At 63.0% G+C, this 23,309-nt stretch overlaps 6 non-coding genes across 6 annotated transcripts; all 6 read left to right on the forward strand.

The window, feature by feature from the left end:
* Positions 1-1,852: 1,852 nt before the first annotated feature.
* Positions 1,853-1,971, forward strand: LOC142867084 (5S ribosomal RNA). The gene has a single exon (XR_012916815.1). It is a non-coding gene; the product is annotated as a 5S ribosomal RNA (ribosomal RNA).
* Positions 1,972-5,755: 3,784 nt separating this feature from the next.
* On the forward strand, positions 5,756-5,874 carry LOC142867085 (5S ribosomal RNA). The gene has a single exon (XR_012916816.1). It is a non-coding gene; the product is annotated as a 5S ribosomal RNA (ribosomal RNA).
* A 3,784-nt stretch (positions 5,875-9,658) lies between these two features.
* On the forward strand, positions 9,659-9,777 carry LOC142867086 (5S ribosomal RNA). Its single transcript, XR_012916817.1, has one exon. It is a non-coding gene; the product is annotated as a 5S ribosomal RNA (ribosomal RNA).
* A 3,783-nt stretch (positions 9,778-13,560) lies between these two features.
* On the forward strand, positions 13,561-13,679 carry LOC142867087 (5S ribosomal RNA). The gene has a single exon (XR_012916818.1). It is a non-coding gene; the product is annotated as a 5S ribosomal RNA (ribosomal RNA).
* Positions 13,680-17,463: 3,784 nt separating this feature from the next.
* On the forward strand, positions 17,464-17,582 carry LOC142867088 (5S ribosomal RNA). Its single transcript, XR_012916819.1, has one exon. It is a non-coding gene; the product is annotated as a 5S ribosomal RNA (ribosomal RNA).
* Positions 17,583-21,366: 3,784 nt separating this feature from the next.
* LOC142867089 (5S ribosomal RNA) lies at positions 21,367-21,485 on the forward strand. The gene has a single exon (XR_012916820.1). It is a non-coding gene; the product is annotated as a 5S ribosomal RNA (ribosomal RNA).
* Positions 21,486-23,309: the final 1,824 nt, after the last annotated feature.

Genomic DNA, 23,309 nt, shown 5'->3' on the forward strand with positions numbered 1-23,309 from the left:
GCAAAAACCTCCGAAAACTGAGACTGAGGGTCCGGTGGGTGTCTGCAATTTTGTGCTGGGCACCCCAGGGAGGCCCGGGGGCTGGCTGGACAACGTGGTCTGCTGGGCGGTGGTGGGGGGGTTGGAGGAGCAACTGATGCCCTTTGCACTTTGGGTAGCAAGAGTCTGAGGTGTCTCTGAGCCCTGTGCCCTGTGGGGGCGGGGCGGGGGGGAGGAGGAGGAGGAGGAGGAGGAGGTGGGAAGGGCCGGGGCCTGCAGTCCTGTTCCCGGGGGTGGCACGGCAAGTGGCTTCTTCCACAGGCTGCTTGGCCTGGGCTCCCTGCACCTGGGCCTTTGGAGGACCGGCCCTGTGCTTGCCAACACTTCCTGCAGGGACCCAGAGCTGGGAGGTGGCATCTCTCAGCCCTGGGTCGGGCAGAGCCCCAGCGGACCATGCCCACAACCTCTCTCAGCACCGGTCCCCCAGAAGGCTCCTTTGGGACCAGGATTCTCTTGCGGTGACTCTTTAAGGTCTGGCCCCTGGATGGAGGGGCACCAGGAGTAGAGGAGCAGGAAGGGGAAGGGGGTGGCCATGCGAGGGGACACTTTGAGGCCAAGTCCCAGCTTCAGCCTGATCCTCCTGGGAACCCCGCTCTGAGACAAGGAGCCGGGCTTCGCATTCCCACAGCAGCCAGTCGTGGGCTGAGGACACCTGGGGCGTTGGGAACTCCCTGGCTTCTCCTGGGTTTAACGTCTAGAGCTGCTTGGGAATCGCGCCGCCACACACACCCGAGCGCAGGTGTCTTCCGCACAGACTGCGGGCCTCGCTCTTCTGAATGCCGCTAGCTCGCCACCCACCCACGGGTGAACCTGGTCAGGGTGCTTTCTCTCAGGGGCAGACTCTTTTCCGGGCGGGCTACCGGTGTCTCTGTTTGCTCGTTTCTTTCTTCCATTTCGGGACAGTCTTCCTTGCTGGGTGTGGAAATCTCCTATGCCTTCCCTCGCCTATTCTGTCAGCTTTAAAATTCTCTTTCAGTTGCCACCCTCACAGATGGATTAGGAAACTCTTTCCGGTGCACTCATTAGTGAAATGACCTCCAGGAAGCTGGAATCCAATATCTAATGGCCGATTTTTAGCGAGTCCACACGCCAGGGTGGTCGGGGTCCAATGCAGCCCCGGCCAGGCCCAGGCCCCTTGGACTGGGCCACAGGAGGACACGGAGGAGGGTCCCGGCCCCCACGAAGCGGTGCCGGCAGTTCTCCACGGGCTTGGGCGTTTTCCAGAGGTAGGAGATGGAGGGGACTGATTTCTTCAGCGCCCCCCAAACCACGCCACCCCACCCCACCCATGGGACACATCCCCAGAGAGAGACGCCCCATACACTGGCTGTGCCCCAGCCCTGGCCCGGGGGAATAGGCGGCAGCCCACCCACAGGGCGAGGGGGGGGCGCAGCTGAAAGGGGTTGTGGGGGAGGGCGGCCCCTGGCTGGGGTCAAAGGGCGAGCGTCCCGCGCCTGCGCAGTCAGCGGCAGCGACGCGCTGGGGGTGGGCAGCGGGTAGGTGAAGGAGGCCGGGCGAGGAGACGAGGGGGGCTGGGAGGGCTCCACCTTGGCGAGTCCAGCCGTGGAGGCGCATCTTGTGTGAGTGTGAGTGAGTGTGAGTGTGTGTGTGTGTGTATAGAGAGACAGCCCCCCACCCCGCCCCGCCCCGCCCCGCCCCGCCCATCACCCCCGTCCCTGGGAGCCAGCGGGACCCGGCCGGCGAACTCAACCAGCCCGGCCCGGCCCGGCGCGGGGCCTGGGGCGGGAGGCGGCGGCGGGGAAGCCCAGAGAGGCTCGGCTTCTCGAGCGGGGCAGGGGCGCCCTCCGCCGCCGTCTAGGGCCACACCACCCTGAACGCCCCCGATCTCGTCTGGTCTCGGAAGCTAAGCAGGGTCGGGCCTGGTTAGTACTTGGATGGGAGACCGCCTGGGAATACCGGGTGCCACAGGCTGCTGCTTTTTTTTTTTTTTTTTCTTGCCTCTTGTTCTGTCCCCTTTCTGGGAGCGCGGCGGCGGCCCGGGGTGGGGGTCACCCCCACCCTCAGCGCCCGCGCGGTGCCTGGCGCCCCAGCCCGCACCGTGGGGCCTCCTCTTGTCCCAAGCCTCGACACCGCCGCCACGCGGCAGCATGCGTGGCATCTGGACTGTCAGGTCTCAGACCAAAGGTCTGCTCTGTGGGAACCGACACGCTGGAGGAAACCTTGAGAGTCTGAGAGGGGAGGGAGTTCCAGAAGAAGGCCAGGATGTCATTTTGAGGGAGTATGTGACCAGAACTCGTCCCGTTGATTTTGGGGTTCTATGGGCTACACGCAGGAAACTTTGGTGGTGGCACCTGATGTTGGGGGATCCGGAGTCACACCCAGACCTGCTCCACAGGCCTCCTTTTACTTTTCTCTTCGGATTCATTATTTTTAAAAAGTGTCTCTTACCTCTAGGATTGCATTTTCTTTTCTCTCTCTTTTCAAGCAGATGATGGGAGTACAAGTATTCAGGTGACATGTGTTGCCCGTGCCGCCCTCCCCCCTGTGTTCTTTTTTTTTTTTTTTTTTTGAGACAGAGTCTCGTTTTGCTGCCCAGGCTAGAGTGAGTGCCATGGCGTCAGCCTAGCTCACAGCAACCTCAATCTCCGGGCTCAAGCAATCCTGCTGCCTCAGCCTCCCGAGTAGTTGGGACTACAGGCATGCACCACCACGCCCGGCTGTGTTTTTCTATATATATTAGTTGGCCAATTAATTTCTTTCTATTTTTAGTAGAGACGGGGTCTCGCTCTTGCTCAGGCTGGTTTCGAACTCCTGACCTGGAGCAATCCGCCCGCCTCGGCCTCCCAGAGAGCTAGGATTACAGGCGTGAGCCACCGCGCCCGGCCCCCCCTGTGTTCTTATTCATATACCTCTCATGTTGTTCCAGCGTATTGTGGGGGTACCAATGTTAAGGTCGGGTGCCTTGCCCTCTCCAAGCCTCCCCCCTCGGGTCAGAGCTTCAAGTGCGCCCATCCCCCAGTCGGTGCGCACCCACCCCATGCCTAAGGATGTGTATGCCCCTCCCCTCCCCCCACCCGCCCGACACCCACCCGATGAAGGTGATTCCTCTCTGTCCACTTAGGCGTCCATCCGTTCGTACCAATTTGCTGGTGAGCGCGCTCACGTGGTGCTCGTGTGTCCATTCTTGGGATACTTGGTTTACTGGAACGGGTTCCAGCTCTGGCCAGGAGAACACGAGAGGCGCCCTCTCACCGCTGCTCCTCACAGCCGAATGGCACTCCGTGGTGTCCACGCGCCACATTTTATTGATGCACTCCTGGATGGATGGGCACTCGGGTCGCTTCCACGTCTTTGGGATTGTGAATTGTGCCCTAACTGTAACCCTAACCCTTACCCAGCCCGTCTCCTCTGCCCCTGCCTGACGCACTCCTCCCCGGCCAGGCCCGTCACTGTCCTGGGCCCCCGCCTGACCGGCTCCTCCCCGCCCGGCCGGTCACCGTCCTCTGCCCCTGCCTGACACGCTCCTTCCCGCCCGGCCTCTCACCGTCCTCGGCCCCTGCCTGACCGGCTCCTCCGTCGCCTGGGCCTTCCAAGGGCTTGGTGTGGATGCTGCTTCCAGGAAGCCCTCCAGAAACCCGGCAGCAGGGTGGCCGCAGCAGTCTCCAGCAGCCGTCCCTAAGTCGCGTGAGTGCGGGGGACGCGCCCCCGCTGTGCCGCGGGGGCCCAGCCTGGTGTCTTCCCTGAGGCCCTGCGGCTGCCGGCTGGGCTGCCGCTCCCCGCAAGGGGAGAGCCGCGGAGGTGGGGACCGCCTCCTGATGGGGACGTACACGCAGCTCTCCACGTCGGATTCCGGGGCTCTCTGTCCTGCCCGAAGGCCCAGCTGGCCTGCGGGTCCTTAGAGTGGCAAAAACCTCCGAAAACTGAGACTGAGGGTCCGGTGGGTGTCTGCACTTTTGTGCTGGGCACCCCAGGGAGGCCCGGGGGCTGGCTGGACAACGTGGTCTGCTGGGCGGTGGTGGGGGGGTTGGAGGAGCAACTGATGCCCTTTGCACTTTGGGTAGCAAGAGTCTGAGGTGTCTCTGAGCCCTGTGCCCTGTGGGGGCGGGGCGGGGGGGAGGAGGAGGAGGAGGAGGAGGAGGTGGGAAGGGCCGGGGCCTGCAGTCCTGTTCCCGGGGTGGCACGGCAAGTGGCTTCTTCCACAGGCTGCTTGGCCTGGGCTCCCTGCACCTGGGCCTTTGGAGGACCGGCCCTGTGCTTGCCAACACTTCCTGCAGGGACCCAGAGCTGGGAGGTGGCATCTCTCAGCCCTGGGTCGGGCAGAGCCCCAGCGGGCCATGCCCACAACCTCTCTCAGCACCGGTCCCCCAGAAGGCTCCTTTGGGACCAGGATTCTCTTGCGGTGACTCTTTAAGGTCTGGCCCCTGGATGGAGGGGCACCAGGAGTAGAGGAGCAGGAAGGGGAAGGGGGTGGCCATGCGAGGGGACACTTTGAGGCCAAGTCCCAGCTTCAGCCTGATCCTCCTGGGAACCCCGCTCTGAGACAAGGAGCCGGGCTTCGCATTCCCACAGCAGCCAGTCGTGGGCTGAGGACACCTGGGGCGTTGGGAACTCCCTGGCTTCTCCTGGGTTTAACGTCTAGAGCTGCTTGGGAATCGCGCCGCCACACACACCCGAGCGCAGGTGTCTTCCGCACAGACTGCGGGCCTCGCTCTTCTGAATGCCGCTAGCTCGCCACCCACCCACGGGTGAACCTGGTCAGGGTGCTTTCTCTCAGGGGCAGACTCTTTTCCGGGCGGGCTACCGGTGTCTCTGTTTGCTCGTTTCTTTCTTCCATTTCGGGACAGTCTTCCTTGCTGGGTGTGGAAATCTCCTATGCCTTCCCTCGCCTATTCTGTCAGCTTTAAAATTCTCTTTCAGTTGCCACCCTCACAGATGGATTAGGAAACTCTTTCCGGTGCACTCATTAGTGAAATGACCTCCAGGAAGCTGGAATCCAATATCTAATGGCCGATTTTTAGCGAGTCCACACGCCAGGGTGGTCGGGGTCCAATGCAGCCCCGGCCAGGCCCAGGCCCCTTGGACTGGGCCACAGGAGGACACGGAGGAGGGTCCCGGCCCCCACGAAGCGGTGCCGGCAGTTCTCCACGGGCTTGGGCGTTTTCCAGAGGTAGGAGATGGAGGGGACTGATTTCTTCAGCGCCCCCCAAACCACGCCACCCCACCCCACCCATGGGACACATCCCCAGAGAGAGACGCCCCATACACTGGCTGTGCCCCAGCCCTGGCCCGGGGGAATAGGCGGCAGCCCACCCACAGGGCGAGGGGGGGGGCGCAGCTGAAAGGGGTTGTGGGGGAGGGCGGCCCCTGGCTGGGGTCAAAGGGCGAGCGTCCCGCGCCTGCGCAGTCAGCGGCAGCGACGCGCTGGGGGTGGGCAGCGGGTAGGTGAAGGAGGCCGGGCGAGGAGACGAGGGGGGCTGGGAGGGCTCCACCTTGGCGAGTCCAGCCGTGGAGGCGCATCTTGTGTGAGTGTGAGTGAGTGTGAGTGTGTGTGTGTGTGTATAGAGAGACAGCCCCCCACCCCGCCCCGCCCCGCCCCGCCCCGCCCATCACCCCCGTCCCTGGGAGCCAGCGGGACCCGGCCGGCGAACTCAACCAGCCCGGCCCGGCCCGGCGCGGGGCCTGGGGCGGGAGGCGGCGGCGGGGAAGCCCAGAGAGGCTCGGCTTCTCGAGCGGGGCAGGGGCGCCCTCCGCCGCCGTCTAGGGCCACACCACCCTGAACGCCCCCGATCTCGTCTGGTCTCGGAAGCTAAGCAGGGTCGGGCCTGGTTAGTACTTGGATGGGAGACCGCCTGGGAATACCGGGTGCCACAGGCTGCTGCTTTTTTTTTTTTTTTTCTTGCCTCTTGTTCTGTCCCCTTTCTGGGAGCGCGGCGGCGGCCCGGGGTGGGGGTCACCCCCACCCTCAGCGCCCGCGCGGTGCCTGGCGCCCCAGCCCGCACCGTGGGGCCTCCTCTTGTCCCAAGCCTCGACACCGCCGCCACGCGGCAGCATGCGTGGCATCTGGACTGTCAGGTCTCAGACCAAAGGTCTGCTCTGTGGGAACCGACACGCTGGAGGAAACCTTGAGAGTCTGAGAGGGGAGGGAGTTCCAGAAGAAGGCCAGGATGTCATTTTGAGGGAGTATGTGACCAGAACTCGTCCCGTTGATTTTGGGGTTCTATGGGCTACACGCAGGAAACTTTGGTGGTGGCACCTGATGTTGGGGGATCCGGAGTCACACCCAGACCTGCTCCACAGGCCTCCTTTTACTTTTCTCTTCGGATTCATTATTTTTAAAAAGTGTCTCTTACCTCTAGGATTGCATTTTCTTTTCTCTCTCTTTTCAAGCAGATGATGGGAGTACAAGTATTCAGGTGACATGTGTTGCCCGTGCCGCCCTCCCCCCTGTGTTCTTTTTTTTTTTTTTTTTTTGAGACAGAGTCTCGTTTTGCTGCCCAGGCTAGAGTGAGTGTCATGGCGTCAGCCTAGCTCACAGCAACCTCAATCTCCGGGCTCAAGCAATCCTGCTGCCTCAGCCTCCCGAGTAGTTGGGACTACAGGCATGCACCACCACGCCCGGCTGTGTTTTTCTATATATATTAGTTGGCCAATTAATTTCTTTCTATTTTTAGTAGAGACGGGGTCTCGCTCTTGCTCAGGCTGGTTTCGAACTCCTGACCTGGAGCAATCCGCCCGCCTCGGCCTCCCAGAGAGCTAGGATTACAGGCGTGAGCCACCGCGCCCGGCCCCCCCTGTGTTCTTATTCATATACCTCTCATGTTGTTCCAGCGTATTGTGGGGGTACCAATGTTAAGGTCGGGTGCCTTGCCCTCTCCAAGCCTCCCCCCTCGGGTCAGAGCTTCAAGTGCGCCCATCCCCCAGTCGGTGCGCACCCACCCCATGCCTAATGGATGTGTATGCCCCTCCCCTCCCCCCACCCGCCCGACACCCACCCGATGAAGGTGATTCCTCTCTGTCCACTTAGGCATCCATCCGTTCGTACCAATTTGCTGGTGAGCGCGCTCACGTGGTGCTCGTGTGTCCATTCTTGGGATACTTGGTTTACTGGAACGGGTTCCAGCTCTGGCCAGGAGAACACGAGAGGCGCCCTCTCACCGCTGCTCCTCACAGCCGAATGGCACTCCGTGGTGTCCACGCGCCACATTTTATTGATGCACTCCTGGATGGATGGGCACTCGGGTCGCTTCCACGTCTTTGGGATTGTGAATTGTGCCCTAACTGTAACCCTAACCCTTACCCAGCCCGTCTCCTCTGCCCCTGCCTGACGCACTCCTCCCCGGCCAGGCCCGTCACTGTCCTGGGCCCCCGCCTGACCGGCTCCTCCCCGCCCGGCCGGTCACCGTCCTCTGCCCCTGCCTGACACGCTCCTTCCCGCCCGGCCTCTCACCGTCCTCGGCCCCTGCCTGACCGGCTCCTCCGTCGCCTGGGCCTTCCAAGGGCTTGGTGTGGATGCTGCTTCCAGGAAGCCCTCCAGAAACCCGGCAGCAGGGTGGCCGCAGCAGTCTCCAGCAGCCGTCCCTAAGTCGCGTGAGTGCGGGGGACGCGCCCCCGCTGTGCCGCGGGGGCCCAGCCTGGTGTCTTCCCTGAGGCCCTGCGGCTGCCGGCTGGGCTGCCGCTCCCCGCAAGGGGAGAGCCGCGGAGGTGGGGACCGCCTCCTGATGGGGACGTACACGCAGCTCTCCACGTCGGATTCCGGGGCTCTCTGTCCTGCCCGAAGGCCCAGCTGGCCTGCGGGTCCTTAGAGTGGCAAAAACCTCCGAAAACTGAGACTGAGGGTCCGGTGGGTGTCTGCACTTTTGTGCTGGGCACCCCAGGGAGGCCCGGGGGCTGGCTGGACAACGTGGTCTGCTGGGCGGTGGTGGGGGGGTTGGAGGAGCAACTGATGCCCTTTGCACTTTGGGTAGCAAGAGTCTGAGGTGTCTCTGAGCCCTGTGCCCTGTGGGGGCGGGGCGGGGGGGAGGAGGAGGAGGAGGAGGAGGAGGTGGGAAGGGCCGGGGCCTGCAGTCCTGTTCCCGGGGTGGCACGGCAAGTGGCTTCTTCCACAGGCTGCTTGGCCTGGGCTCCCTGCACCTGGGCCTTTGGAGGACCGGCCCTGTGCTTGCCAACACTTCCTGCAGGGACCCAGAGCTGGGAGGTGGCATCTCTCAGCCCTGGGTCGGGCAGAGCCCCAGCGGGCCATGCCCACAACCTCTCTCAGCACCGGTCCCCCAGAAGGCTCCTTTGGGACCAGGATTCTCTTGCGGTGACTCTTTAAGGTCTGGCCCCTGGATGGAGGGGCACCAGGAGTAGAGGAGCAGGAAGGGGAAGGGGGTGGCCATGCGAGGGGACACTTTGAGGCCAAGTCCCAGCTTCAGCCTGATCCTCCTGGGAACCCCGCTCTGAGACAAGGAGCCGGGCTTCGCATTCCCACAGCAGCCAGTCGTGGGCTGAGGACACCTGGGGCGTTGGGAACTCCCTGGCTTCTCCTGGGTTTAACGTCTAGAGCTGCTTGGGAATCGCGCCGCCACACACACCCGAGCGCAGGTGTCTTCCGCACAGACTGCGGGCCTCGCTCTTCTGAATGCCGCTAGCTCGCCACCCACCCACGGGTGAACCTGGTCAGGGTGCTTTCTCTCAGGGGCAGACTCTTTTCCGGGCGGGCTACCGGTGTCTCTGTTTGCTCGTTTCTTTCTTCCATTTCGGGACAGTCTTCCTTGCTGGGTGTGGAAATCTCCTATGCCTTCCCTCGCCTATTCTGTCAGCTTTAAAATTCTCTTTCAGTTGCCACCCTCACAGATGGATTAGGAAACTCTTTCCGGTGCACTCATTAGTGAAATGACCTCCAGGAAGCTGGAATCCAATATCTAATGGCCGATTTTTAGCGAGTCCACACGCCAGGGTGGTCGGGGTCCAATGCAGCCCCGGCCAGGCCCAGGCCCCTTGGACTGGGCCACAGGAGGACACGGAGGAGGGTCCCGGCCCCCACGAAGCGGTGCCGGCAGTTCTCCACGGGCTTGGGCGTTTTCCAGAGGTAGGAGATGGAGGGGACTGATTTCTTCAGCGCCCCCCAAACCACGCCACCCCACCCCACCCATGGGACACATCCCCAGAGAGAGACGCCCCATACACTGGCTGTGCCCCAGCCCTGGCCCGGGGGAATAGGCGGCAGCCCACCCACAGGGCGAGGGGGGGGGCGCAGCTGAAAGGGGTTGTGGGGGAGGGCGGCCCCTGGCTGGGGTCAAAGGGCGAGCGTCCCGCACCTGCGCAGTCAGCGGCAGCGACGCGCTGGGGGTGGGCAGCGGGTAGGTGAAGGAGGCCGGGCGAGGAGACGAGGGGGGCTGGGAGGGCTCCACCTTGGCGAGTCCAGCCGTGGAGGCGCATCTTGTGTGAGTGTGAGTGAGTGTGAGTGTGTGTGTGTGTGTATAGAGAGACAGCCCCCCACCCCGCCCCGCCCCGCCCCGCCCCGCCCATCACCCCCGTCCCTGGGAGCCAGCGGGACCCGGCCGGCGAACTCAACCAGCCCGGCCCGGCCCGGCGCGGGGCCTGGGGCGGGAGGCGGCGGCGGGGAAGCCCAGAGAGGCTCGGCTTCTCGAGCGGGGCAGGGGCGCCCTCCGCCGCCGTCTAGGGCCACACCACCCTGAACGCCCCCGATCTCGTCTGGTCTCGGAAGCTAAGCAGGGTCGGGCCTGGTTAGTACTTGGATGGGAGACCGCCTGGGAATACCGGGTGCCACAGGCTGCTGCTTTTTTTTTTTTTTTTCTTGCCTCTTGTTCTGTCCCCTTTCTGGGAGCGCGGCGGCGGCCCGGGGTGGGGGTCACCCCCACCCTCAGCGCCCGCGCGGTGCCTGGCGCCCCAGCCCGCACCGTGGGGCCTCCTCTTGTCCCAAGCCTCGACACCGCCGCCACGCGGCAGCATGCGTGGCATCTGGACTGTCAGGTCTCAGACCAAAGGTCTGCTCTGTGGGAACCGACACGCTGGAGGAAACCTTGAGAGTCTGAGAGGGGAGGGAGTTCCAGAAGAAGGCCAGGATGTCATTTTGAGGGAGTATGTGACCAGAACTCGTCCCGTTGATTTTGGGGTTCTATGGGCTACACGCAGGAAACTTTGGTGGTGGCACCTGATGTTGGGGGATCCGGAGTCACACCCAGACCTGCTCCACAGGCCTCCTTTTACTTTTCTCTTCGGATTCATTATTTTTAAAAAGTGTCTCTTACCTCTAGGATTGCATTTTCTTTTCTCTCTCTTTTCAAGCAGATGATGGGAGTACAAGTATTCAGGTGACATGTGTTGCCCGTGCCGCCCTCCCCCCTGTGTTCTTTTTTTTTTTTTTTTTTGAGACAGAGTCTCGTTTTGCTGCCCAGGCTAGAGTGAGTGCCATGGCGTCAGCCTAGCTCACAGCAACCTCAATCTCCGGGCTCAAGCAATCCTGCTGCCTCAGCCTCCCGAGTAGTTGGGACTACAGGCATGCACCACCACGCCCGGCTGTGTTTTTCTATATATATTAGTTGGCCAATTAATTTCTTTCTATTTTTAGTAGAGACGGGGTCTCGCTCTTGCTCAGGCTGGTTTCGAACTCCTGACCTGGAGCAATCCGCCCGCCTCGGCCTCCCAGAGAGCTAGGATTACAGGCGTGAGCCACCGCGCCCGGCCCCCCCTGTGTTCTTATTCATATACCTCTCATGTTGTTCCAGCGTATTGTGGGGGTACCAATGTTAAGGTCGGGTGCCTTGCCCTCTCCAAGCCTCCCCCCTCGGGTCAGAGCTTCAAGTGCGCCCATCCCCCAGTCGGTGCGCACCCACCCCATGCCTAATGGATGTGTATGCCCCTCCCCTCCCCCCACCCGCCCGACACCCACCCGATGAAGGTGATTCCTCTCTGTCCACTTAGGCATCCATCCGTTCGTACCAATTTGCTGGTGAGCGCGCTCACGTGGTGCTCGTGTGTCCATTCTTGGGATACTTGGTTTACTGGAACGGGTTCCAGCTCTGGCCAGGAGAACACGAGAGGCGCCCTCTCACCGCTGCTCCTCACAGCCGAATGGCACTCCGTGGTGTCCACGCGCCACATTTTATTGATGCACTCCTGGATGGATGGGCACTCGGGTCGCTTCCACGTCTTTGGGATTGTGAATTGTGCCCTAACTGTAACCCTAACCCTTACCCAGCCCGTCTCCTCTGCCCCTGCCTGACGCACTCCTCCCCGGCCAGGCCCGTCACTGTCCTGGGCCCCCGCCTGACCGGCTCCTCCCCGCCCGGCCGGTCACCGTCCTCTGCCCCTGCCTGACACGCTCCTTCCCGCCCGGCCTCTCACCGTCCTCGGCCCCTGCCTGACCGGCTCCTCCGTCGCCTGGGCCTTCCAAGGGCTTGGTGTGGATGCTGCTTCCAGGAAGCCCTCCAGAAACCCGGCAGCAGGGTGGCCGCAGCAGTCTCCAGCAGCCGTCCCTAAGTCGCGTGAGTGCGGGGGACGCGCCCCCGCTGTGCCGCGGGGGCCCAGCCTGGTGTCTTCCCTGAGGCCCTGCGGCTGCCGGCTGGGCTGCCGCTCCCCGCAAGGGGAGAGCCGCGGAGGTGGGGACCGCCTCCTGATGGGGACGTACACGCAGCTCTCCACGTCGGATTCCGGGGCTCTCTGTCCTGCCCGAAGGCCCAGCTGGCCTGCGGGTCCTTAGAGTGGCAAAAACCTCCGAAAACTGAGACTGAGGGTCCGGTGGGTGTCTGCACTTTTGTGCTGGGCACCCCAGGGAGGCCCGGGGGCTGGCTGGACAACGTGGTCTGCTGGGCGGTGGTGGGGGGGTTGGAGGAGCAACTGATGCCCTTTGCACTTTGGGTAGCAAGAGTCTGAGGTGTCTCTGAGCCCTGTGCCCTGTGGGGGCGGGGCGGGGGGGAGGAGGAGGAGGAGGAGGAGGAGGTGGGAAGGGCCGGGGCCTGCAGTCCTGTTCCCGGGGTGGCACGGCAAGTGGCTTCTTCCACAGGCTGCTTGGCCTGGGCTCCCTGCACCTGGGCCTTTGGAGGACCGGCCCTGTGCTTGCCAACACTTCCTGCAGGGACCCAGAGCTGGGAGGTGGCATCTCTCAGCCCTGGGTCGGGCAGAGCCCCAGCGGGCCATGCCCACAACCTCTCTCAGCACCGGTCCCCCAGAAGGCTCCTTTGGGACCAGGATTCTCTTGCGGTGACTCTTTAAGGTCTGGCCCCTGGATGGAGGGGCACCAGGAGTAGAGGAGCAGGAAGGGGAAGGGGGTGGCCATGCGAGGGGACACTTTGAGGCCAAGTCCCAGCTTCAGCCTGATCCTCCTGGGAACCCCGCTCTGAGACAAGGAGCCGGGCTTCGCATTCCCACAGCAGCCAGTCGTGGGCTGAGGACACCTGGGGCGTTGGGAACTCCCTGGCTTCTCCTGGGTTTAACGTCTAGAGCTGCTTGGGAATCGCGCCGCCACACACACCCGAGCGCAGGTGTCTTCCGCACAGACTGCGGGCCTCGCTCTTCTGAATGCCGCTAGCTCGCCACCCACCCACGGGTGAACCTGGTCAGGGTGCTTTCTCTCAGGGGCAGACTCTTTTCCGGGCGGGCTACCGGTGTCTCTGTTTGCTCGTTTCTTTCTTCCATTTCGGGACAGTCTTCCTTGCTGGGTGTGGAAATCTCCTATGCCTTCCCTCGCCTATTCTGTCAGCTTTAAAATTCTCTTTCAGTTGCCACCCTCACAGATGGATTAGGAAACTCTTTCCGGTGCACTCATTAGTGAAATGACCTCCAGGAAGCTGGAATCCAATATCTAATGGCCGATTTTTAGCGAGTCCACACGCCAGGGTGGTCGGGGTCCAATGCAGCCCCGGCCAGGCCCAGGCCCCTTGGACTGGGCCACAGGAGGACACGGAGGAGGGTCCCGGCCCCCACGAAGCGGTGCCGGCAGTTCTCCACGGGCTTGGGCGTTTTCCAGAGGTAGGAGATGGAGGGGACTGATTTCTTCAGCGCCCCCCAAACCACGCCACCCCACCCCACCCATGGGACACATCCCCAGAGAGAGACGCCCCATACACTGGCTGTGCCCCAGCCCTGGCCCGGGGGAATAGGCGGCAGCCCACCCACAGGGCGAGGGGGGGGGCGCAGCTGAAAGGGGTTGTGGGGGAGGGCGGCCCCTGGCTGGGGTCAAAGGGCGAGCGTCCCGCGCCTGCGCAGTCAGCGGCAGCGACGCGCTGGGGGTGGGCAGCGGGTAGGTGAAGGAGGCCGGGCGAGGAGACGAGGGGGGCTGGGAGGGCTCCACCTTGGCGAGTCCAGCCGTGGAGGCGCATCTTGTGTGAGTGTGAGTGAGTGTGAGTGTGTGTGTGTGTGTATAGAGAGACAGCCCCCCACCCCGCCCCGCCCCGCCCCGCCCCGCCCATCACCCCCGTCCCTGGGAGCCAGCGGGACCCGGCCGGCGAACTCAACCAGCCCGGCCCGGCCCGGCGCGGGGCCTGGGGCGGGAGGCGGCGGCGGGGAAGCCCAGAGAGGCTCGGCTTCTCGAGCGGGGCAGGGGCGCCCTCCGCCGCCGTCTAGGGCCACACCACCCTGAACGCCCCCGATCTCGTCTGGTCTCGGAAGCTAAGCAGGGTCGGGCCTGGTTAGTACTTGGATGGGAGACCGCCTGGGAATACCGGGTGCCACAGGCTGCTGCTTTTTTTTTTTTTTTTCTTGCCTCTTGTTCTGTCCCCTTTCTGGGAGCGCGGCGGCGGCCCGGGGTGGGGGTCACCCCCACCCTCAGCGCCCGCGCGGTGCCTGGCGCCCCAGCCCGCACCGTGGGGCCTCCTCTTGTCCCAAGCCTCGACACCGCCGCCACGCGGCAGCATGCGTGGCATCTGGACTGTCAGGTCTCAGACCAAAGGTCTGCTCTGTGGGAACCGACACGCTGGAGGAAACCTTGAGAGTCTGAGAGGGGAGGGAGTTCCAGAAGAAGGCCAGGATGTCATTTTGAGGGAGTATGTGACCAGAACTCGTCCCGTTGATTTTGGGGTTCTATGGGCTACACGCAGGAAACTTTGGTGGTGGCACCTGATGTTGGGGGATCCGGAGTCACACCCAGACCTGCTCCACAGGCCTCCTTTTACTTTTCTCTTCGGATTCATTATTTTTAAAAAGTGTCTCTTACCTCTAGGATTGCATTTTCTTTTCTCTCTCTTTTCAAGCAGATGATGGGAGTACAAGTATTCAGGTGACATGTGTTGCCCGTGCCGCCCTCCCCCCTGTGTTCTTTTTTTTTTTTTTTTTTTGAGACAGAGTCTCGTTTTGCTGCCCAGGCTAGAGTGAGTGCCATGGCGTCAGCCTAGCTCACAGCAACCTCAATCTCCGGGCTCAAGCAATCCTGCTGCCTCAGCCTCCCGAGTAGTTGGGACTACAGGCATGCACCACCACGCCCGGCTGTGTTTTTCTATATATATTAGTTGGCCAATTAATTTCTTTCTATTTTTAGTAGAGACGGGGTCTCGCTCTTGCTCAGGCTGGTTTCGAACTCCTGACCTGGAGCAATCCGCCCGCCTCGGCCTCCCAGAGAGCTAGGATTACAGGCGTGAGCCACCGCGCCCGGCCCCCCCTGTGTTCTTATTCATATACCTCTCATGTTGTTCCAGCGTATTGTGGGGGTACCAATGTTAAGGTCGGGTGCCTTGCCCTCTCCAAGCCTCCCCCCTCGGGTCAGAGCTTCAAGTGCGCCCATCCCCCAGTCGGTGCGCACCCACCCCATGCCTAATGGATGTGTATGCCCCTCCCCTCCCCCCACCCGCCCGACACCCACCCGATGAAGGTGATTCCTCTCTGTCCACTTAGGCGTCCATCCGTTTGTACCAATTTGCTGGTGAGCGCGCTCACGTGGTGCTCGTGTGTCCATTCTTGGGATACTTGGTTTACTGGAACGGGTTCCAGCTCTGGCCAGGAGAACACGAGAGGCGCCCTCTCACCGCTGCTCCTCACAGCCGAATGGCACTCCGTGGTGTCCACGCGCCACATTTTATTGATGCACTCCTGGATGGATGGGCACTCGGGTCGCTTCCACGTCTTTGGGATTGTGAATTGTGCCCTAACTGTAACCCTAACCCTTACCCAGCCCGTCTCCTCTGCCCCTGCCTGACGCACTCCTCCCCGGCCAGGCCCGTCACTGTCCTGGGCCCCCGCCTGACCGGCTCCTCCCCGCCCGGCCGGTCACCGTCCTCTGCCCCTGCCTGACACGCTCCTTCCCGCCCGGCCTCTCACCGTCCTCGGCCCCTGCCTGACCGGCTCCTCCGTCGCCTGGGCCTTCCAAGGGCTTGGTGTGGATGCTGCTTCCAGGAAGCCCTCCAGAAACCCGGCAGCAGGGTGGCCGCAGCAGTCTCCAGCAGCCGTCCCTAAGTCGCGTGAGTGCGGGGGACGCGCCCCCGCTGTGCCGCGGGGGCCCAGCCTGGTGTCTTCCCTGAGGCCCTGCGGCTGCCGGCTGGGCTGCCGCTCCCCGCAAGGGGAGAGCCGCGGAGGTGGGGACCGCCTCCTGATGGGGACGTACACGCAGCTCTCCACGTCGGATTCCGGGGCTCTCTGTCCTGCCCGAAGGCCCAGCTGGCCTGCGGGTCCTTAGAGTGGCAAAAACCTCCGAAAACTGAGACTGAGGGTCCGGTGGGTGTCTGCAATTTTGTGCTGGGCACCCCAGGGAGGCCCGGGGGCTGGCTGGACAACGTGGTCTGCTGGGCGGTGGTGGGGGGGTTGGAGGAGCAACTGATGCCCTTTGCACTTTGGGTAGCAAGAGTCTGAGGTGTCTCTGAGCCCTGTGCCCTGTGGGGGCGGGGCGGGGGGGAGGAGGAGGAGGAGGAGGAGGAGGTGGGAAGGGCCGGGGCCTGCAGTCCTGTTCCCGGGGGTGGCACGGCAAGTGGCTTCTTCCACAGGCTGCTTGGCCTGGGCTCCCTGCACCTGGGCCTTTGGAGGACCGGCCCTGTGCTTGCCAACACTTCCTGCAGGGACCCAGAGCTGGGAGGTGGCATCTCTCAGCCCTGGGTCGGGCAGAGCCCCAGCGGACCATGCCCACAACCTCTCTCAGCACCGGTCCCCCAGAAGGCTCCTTTGGGACCAGGATTCTCTTGCGGTGACTCTTTAAGGTCTGGCCCCTGGATGGAGGGGCACCAGGAGTAGAGGAGCAGGAAGGGGAAGGGGGTGGCCATGCGAGGGGACACTTTGAGGCCAAGTCCCAGCTTCAGCCTGATCCTCCTGGGAACCCCGCTCTGAGACAAGGAGCCGGGCTTCGCATTCCCACAGCAGCCAGTCGTGGGCTGAGGACACCTGGGGCGTTGGGAACTCCCTGGCTTCTCCTGGGTTTAACGTCTAGAGCTGCTTGGGAATCGCGCCGCCACACACACCCGAGCGCAGGTGTCTTCCGCACAGACTGCGGGCCTCGCTCTTCTGAATGCCGCTAGCTCGCCACCCACCCACGGGTGAACCTGGTCAGGGTGCTTTCTCTCAGGGGCAGACTCTTTTCCGGGCGGGCTACCGGTGTCTCTGTTTGCTCGTTTCTTTCTTCCATTTCGGGACAGTCTTCCTTGCTGGGTGTGGAAATCTCCTATGCCTTCCCTCGCCTATTCTGTCAGCTTTAAAATTCTCTTTCAGTTGCCACCCTCACAGATGGATTAGGAAACTCTTTCCGGTGCACTCATTAGTGAAATGACCTCCAGGAAGCTGGAATCCAATATCTAATGGCCGATTTTTAGCGAGTCCACACGCCAGGGTGGTCGGGGTCCAATGCAGCCCCGGCCAGGCCCAGGCCCCTTGGACTGGGCCACAGGAGGACACGGAGGAGGGTCCCGGCCCCCACGAAGCGGTGCCGGCAGTTCTCCACGGGCTTGGGCGTTTTCCAGAGGTAGGAGATGGAGGGGACTGATTTCTTCAGCGCCCCCCAAACCACGCCACCCCACCCCACCCATGGGACACATCCCCAGAGAGAGACGCCCCATACACTGGCTGTGCCCCAGCCCTGGCCCGGGGGAATAGGCGGCAGCCCACCCACAGGGCGAGGGGGGGGCGCAGCTGAAAGGGGTTGTGGGGGAGGGCGGCCCCTGGCTGGGGTCAAAGGGCGAGCGTCCCGCGCCTGCGCAGTCAGCGGCAGCGACGCGCTGGGGGTGGGCAGCGGGTAGGTGAAGGAGGCCGGGCGAGGAGACGAGGGGGGCTGGGAGGGCTCCACCTTGGCGAGTCCAGCCGTGGAGGCGCATCTTGTGTGAGTGTGAGTGAGTGTGAGTGTGTGTGTGTGTGTATAGAGAGACAGCCCCCCACCCCGCCCCGCCCCGCCCCGCCCCGCCCATCACCCCCGTCCCTGGGAGCCAGCGGGACCCGGCCGGCGAACTCAACCAGCCCGGCCCGGCCCGGCGCGGGGCCTGGGGCGGGAGGCGGCGGCGGGGAAGCCCAGAGAGGCTCGGCTTCTCGAGCGGGGCAGGGGCGCCCTCCGCCGCCGTCTAGGGCCACACCACCCTGAACGCCCCCGATCTCGTCTGGTCTCGGAAGCTAAGCAGGGTCGGGCCTGGTTAGTACTTGGATGGGAGACCGCCTGGGAATACCGGGTGCCACAGGCTGCTGCTTTTTTTTTTTTTTTTTCTTGCCTCTTGTTCTGTCCCCTTTCTGGGAGCGCGGCGGCGGCCCGGGGTGGGGGTCACCCCCACCCTCAGCGCCCGCGCGGTGCCTGGCGCCCCAGCCCGCACCGTGGGGCCTCCTCTTGTCCCAAGCCTCGACACCGCCGCCACGCGGCAGCATGCGTGGCATCTGGACTGTCAGGTCTCAGACCAAAGGTCTGCTCTGTGGGAACCGACACGCTGGAGGAAACCTTGAGAGTCTGAGAGGGGAGGGAGTTCCAGAAGAAGGCCAGGATGTCATTTTGAGGGAGTATGTGACCAGAACTCGTCCCGTTGATTTTGGGGTTCTATGGGCTACACGCAGGAAACTTTGGTGGTGGCACCTGATGTTGGGGGATCCGGAGTCACACCCAGACCTGCTCCACAGGCCTCCTTTTACTTTTCTCTTCGGATTCATTATTTTTAAAAAGTGTCTCTTACCTCTAGGATTGCATTTTCTTTTCTCTCTCTTTTCAAGCAGATGATGGGAGTACAAGTATTCAGGTGACATGTGTTGCCCGTGCCGCCCTCCCCCCTGTGTTCTTTTTTTTTTTTTTTTTTTGAGACAGAGTCTCGTTTTGCTGCCCAGGCTAGAGTGAGTGCCATGGCGTCAGCCTAGCTCACAGCAACCTCAATCTCCGGGCTCAAGCAATCCTGCTGCCTCAGCCTCCCGAGTAGTTGGGACTACAGGCATGCACCACCACGCCCGGCTGTGTTTTTCTATATATATTAGTTGGCCAATTAATTTCTTTCTATTTTTAGTAGAGACGGGGTCTCGCTCTTGCTCAGGCTGGTTTCGAACTCCTGACCTGGAGCAATCCGCCCGCCTCGGCCTCCCAGAGAGCTAGGATTACAGGCGTGAGCCACCGCGCCCGGCCCCCCCTGTGTTCTTATTCATATACCTCTCATGTTGTTCCAGCGTATTGTGGGGGTACCAATGTTAAGGTCGGGTGCCTTGCCCTCTCCAAGCCTCCCCCCTCGGGTCAGAGCTTCAAGTGCGCCCATCCCCCAGTCGGTGCGCACCCACCCCATGCCTAAGGATGTGTATGCCCCTCCCCTCCCCCCACCCGCCCGACACCCACCCGATGAAGGTGATTCCTCTCTGTCCACTTAGGCGTCCATCCGTTCGTACCAATTTGCTGGTGAGCGCGCTCACGTGGTGCTCGTGTGTCCATTCTTGGGATACTTGGTTTACTGGAACGGGTTCCAGCTCTGGCCAGGAGAACACGAGAGGCGCCCTCTCACCGCTGCTCCTCACAGCCGAATGGCACTCCGTGGTGTCCACGCGCCACATTTTATTGATGCACTCCTGGATGGATGGGCACTCGGGTCGCTTCCACGTCTTTGGGATTGTGAATTGTGCCCTAACTGTAACCCTAACCCTTACCCAGCCCGTCTCCTCTGCCCCTGCCTGACGCACTCCTCCCCGGCCAGGCCCGTCACTGTCCTGGGCCCCCGCCTGACCGGCTCCTCCCCGCCCGGCCGGTCACCGTCCTCTGCCCCTGCCTGACACGCTCCTTCCCGCCCGGCCTCTCACCGTCCTCGGCCCCTGCCTGACCGGCTCCTCCGTCGCCTGGGCCTTCCAAGGGCTTGGTGTGGATGCTGCTTCCAGGAAGCCCTCCAGAAACCCGGCAGCAGGGTGGCCGCAGCAGTCTCCAGCAGCCGTCCCTAAGTCGCGTGAGTGCGGGGGACGCGCCCCCGCTGTGCCGCGGGGGCCCAGCCTGGTGTCTTCCCTGAGGCCCTGCGGCTGCCGGCTGGGCTGCCGCTCCCCGCAAGGGGAGAGCCGCGGAGGTGGGGACCGCCTCCTGATGGGGACGTACACGCAGCTCTCCACGTCGGATTCCGGGGCTCTCTGTCCTGCCCGAAGGCCCAGCTGGCCTGCGGGTCCTTAGAGTGGCAAAAACCTCCGAAAACTGAGACTGAGGGTCCGGTGGGTGTCTGCACTTTTGTGCTGGGCACCCCAGGGAGGCCCGGGGGCTGGCTGGACAACGTGGTCTGCTGGGCGGTGGTGGGGGGGTTGGAGGAGCAACTGATGCCCTTTGCACTTTGGGTAGCAAGAGTCTGAGGTGTCTCTGAGCCCTGTGCCCTGTGGGGGCGGGGCGGGGGGGAGGAGGAGGAGGAGGAGGAGGAGGTGGGAAGGGCCGGGGCCTGCAGTCCTGTTCCCGGGGTGGCACGGCAAGTGGCTTCTTCCACAGGCTGCTTGGCCTGGGCTCCCTGCACCTGGGCCTTTGGAGGACCGGCCCTGTGCTTGCCAACACTTCCTGCAGGGACCCAGAGCTGGGAGGTGGCATCTCTCAGCCCTGGGTCGGGCAGAGCCCCAGCGGGCCATGCCCACAACCTCTCTCAGCACCGGTCCCCCAGAAGGCTCCTTTGGGACCAGGATTCTCTTGCGGTGACTCTTTAAGGTCTGGCCCCTGGATGGAGGGGCACCAGGAGTAGAGGAGCAGGAAGGGGAAGGGGGTGGCCATGCGAGGGGACACTTTGAGGCCAAGTCCCAGCTTCAGCCTGATCCTCCTGGGAACCCCGCTCTGAGACAAGGAGCCGGGCTTCGCATTCCCACAGCAGCCAGTCGTGGGCTGAGGACACCTGGGGCGTTGGGAACTCCCTGGCTTCTCCTGGGTTTAACGTCTAGAGCTGCTTGGGAATCGCGCCGCCACACACACCCGAGCGCAGGTGTCTTCCGCACAGACTGCGGGCCTCGCTCTTCTGAATGCCGCTAGCTCGCCACCCACCCACGGGTGAACCTGGTCAGGGTGCTTTCTCTCAGGGGCAGACTCTTTTCCGGGCGGGCTACCGGTGTCTCTGTTTGCTCGTTTCTTTCTTCCATTTCGGGACAGTCTTCCTTGCTGGGTGTGGAAATCTCCTATGCCTTCCCTCGCCTATTCTGTCAGCTTTAAAATTCTCTTTCAGTTGCCACCCTCACAGATGGATTAGGAAACTCTTTCCGGTGCACTCATTAGTGAAATGACCTCCAGGAAGCTGGAATCCAATATCTAATGGCCGATTTTTAGCGAGTCCACACGCCAGGGTGGTCGGGGTCCAATGCAGCCCCGGCCAGGCCCAGGCCCCTTGGACTGGGCCACAGGAGGACACGGAGGAGGGTCCCGGCCCCCACGAAGCGGTGCCGGCAGTTCTCCACGGGCTTGGGCGTTTTCCAGAGGTAGGAGATGGAGGGGACTGATTTCTTCAGCGCCCCCCAAACCACGCCACCCCACCCCACCCATGGGACACATCCCCAGAGAGAGACGCCCCATACACTGGCTGTGCCCCAGCCCTGGCCCGGGGGAATAGGCGGCAGCCCACCCACAGGGCGAGGGGGGGGGCGCAGCTGAAAGGGGTTGTGGGGGAGGGCGGCCCCTGGCTGGGGTCAAAGGGCGAGCGTCCCGCGCCTGCGCAGTCAGCGGCAGCGACGCGCTGGGGGTGGGCAGCGGGTAGGTGAAGGAGGCCGGGCGAGGAGACGAGGGGGGCTGGGAGGGCTCCACCTTGGCGAGTCCAGCCGTGGAGGCGCATCTTGTGTGAGTGTGAGTGAGTGTGAGTGTGTGTGTGTGTGTATAGAGAGACAGCCCCCCACCCCGCCCCGCCCCGCCCCGCCCCGCCCATCACCCCCGTCCCTGGGAGCCAGCGGGACCCGGCCGGCGAACTCAACCAGCCCGGCCCGGCCCGGCGCGGGGCCTGGGGCGGGAGGCGGCGGCGGGGAAGCCCAGAGAGGCTCGGCTTCTCGAGCGGGGCAGGGGCGCCCTCCGCCGCCGTCTAGGGCCACACCACCCTGAACGCCCCCGATCTCGTCTGGTCTCGGAAGCTAAGCAGGGTCGGGCCTGGTTAGTACTTGGATGGGAGACCGCCTGGGAATACCGGGTGCCACAGGCTGCTGCTTTTTTTTTTTTTTTTTCTTGCCTCTTGTTCTGTCCCCTTTCTGGGAGCGCGGCGGCGGCCCGGGGTGGGGGTCACCCCCACCCTCAGCGCCCGCGCGGTGCCTGGCGCCCCAGCCCGCACCGTGGGGCCTCCTCTTGTCCCAAGCCTCGACACCGCCGCCACGCGGCAGCATGCGTGGCATCTGGACTGTCAGGTCTCAGACCAAAGGTCTGCTCTGTGGGAACCGACACGCTGGAGGAAACCTTGAGAGTCTGAGAGGGGAGGGAGTTCCAGAAGAAGGCCAGGATGTCATTTTGAGGGAGTATGTGACCAGAACTCGTCCCGTTGATTTTGGGGTTCTATGGGCTACACGCAGGAAACTTTGGTGGTGGCACCTGATGTTGGGGGATCCGGAGTCACACCCAGACCTGCTCCACAGGCCTCCTTTTACTTTTCTCTTCGGATTCATTATTTTTAAAAAGTGTCTCTTACCTCTAGGATTGCATTTTCTTTTCTCTCTCTTTTCAAGCAGATGATGGGAGTACAAGTATTCAGGTGACATGTGTTGCCCGTGCCGCCCTCCCCCCTGTGTTCTTTTTTTTTTTTTTTTTGAGACAGAGTCTCGTTTTGCTGCCCAGGCTAGAGTGAGTGCCATGGCGTCAGCCTAGCTCACAGCAACCTCAATCTCCGGGCTCAAGCAATCCTGCTGCCTCAGCCTCCCGAGTAGTTGGGACTACAGGCATGCACCACCACGCCCGGCTGTGTTTTTCTATATATATTAGTTGGCCAATTAATTTCTTTCTATTTTTAGTAGAGACGGGGTCTCGCTCTTGCTCAGGCTGGTTTCGAACTCCTGACCTGGAGCAATCCGCCCGCCTCGGCCTCCCAGAGAGCTAGGATTACAGGCGTGAGCCACCGCGCCCGGCCCCCCCTGTGTTCTTATTCATATACCTCTCATGTTGTTGCAGCGTATTGTGGGGGTACCAATGTTAAGGTCGGGTGCCTTGCCCTCTCCAAGCCTCCCCCCTCGGGTCAGAGCTTCAAGTGCGCCCATCCCCCAGTCGGTGCGCACCCACCCCATGCCTAATGGATGTGTATGCCCCTCCCCTCCCCCCACCCGCCCGACACCCACCCGATGAAGGTGATTCCTCTCTGTCCACTTAGGCGTCCATCCGTTCGTACCAATTTGCTGGTGAGCGCGCTCACGTGGTGCTCGTGTGTCCATTCTTGGGATACTTGGTTTACTGGAACGGGTTCCAGCTCTGGCCAGGAGAACACGAGAGGCGCCCTCTCACCGCTGCTCCTCACAGCCGAATGGCACTCCGTGGTGTCCACGCGCCACATTTTATTGATGCACTCCTGGATGGATGGGCACTCGGGTCGCTTCCACGTCTTTGGGATTGTGAATTGTGCCCTAACTGTAACCCTAACCCTTACCCAGCCCGTCTCCTCTGCCCCTGCCTGACGCACTCCTCCCCGGCCAGGCCCGTCACTGTCCTGGGCCCCCGCCTGACCGGCTCCTCCCCGCCCGGCCGGTCACCGTCCTCTGCCCCTGCCTGACACGCTCCTTCCCGCCCGGCCTCTCACCGTCCTCGGCCCCTGCCTGACCGGCTCCTCCGTCGCCTGGGCCTTCCAAGGGCTTGGTGTGGATGCTGCTTCCAGGAAGCCCTCCAGAAACCCGGCAGCAGGGTGGCCGCAGCAGTCTCCAGCAGCCGTCCCTAAGTCGCGTGAGTGCGGGGGACGCGCCCCCGCTGTGCCGCGGGGGCCCAGCCTGGTGTCTTCCCTGAGGCCCTGCGGCTGCCGGCTGGGCTGCCGCTCCCCGCAAGGGGAGAGCCGCGG

Source organism: Microcebus murinus, unplaced genomic scaffold (genome assembly GCF_040939455.1).
Source record: "Microcebus murinus isolate Inina unplaced genomic scaffold, M.murinus_Inina_mat1.0 scaf013_hap2_Mmur4.0, whole genome shotgun sequence".
NCBI classification, from domain to species: Eukaryota; Metazoa; Chordata; class Mammalia; order Primates; family Cheirogaleidae; genus Microcebus; species Microcebus murinus.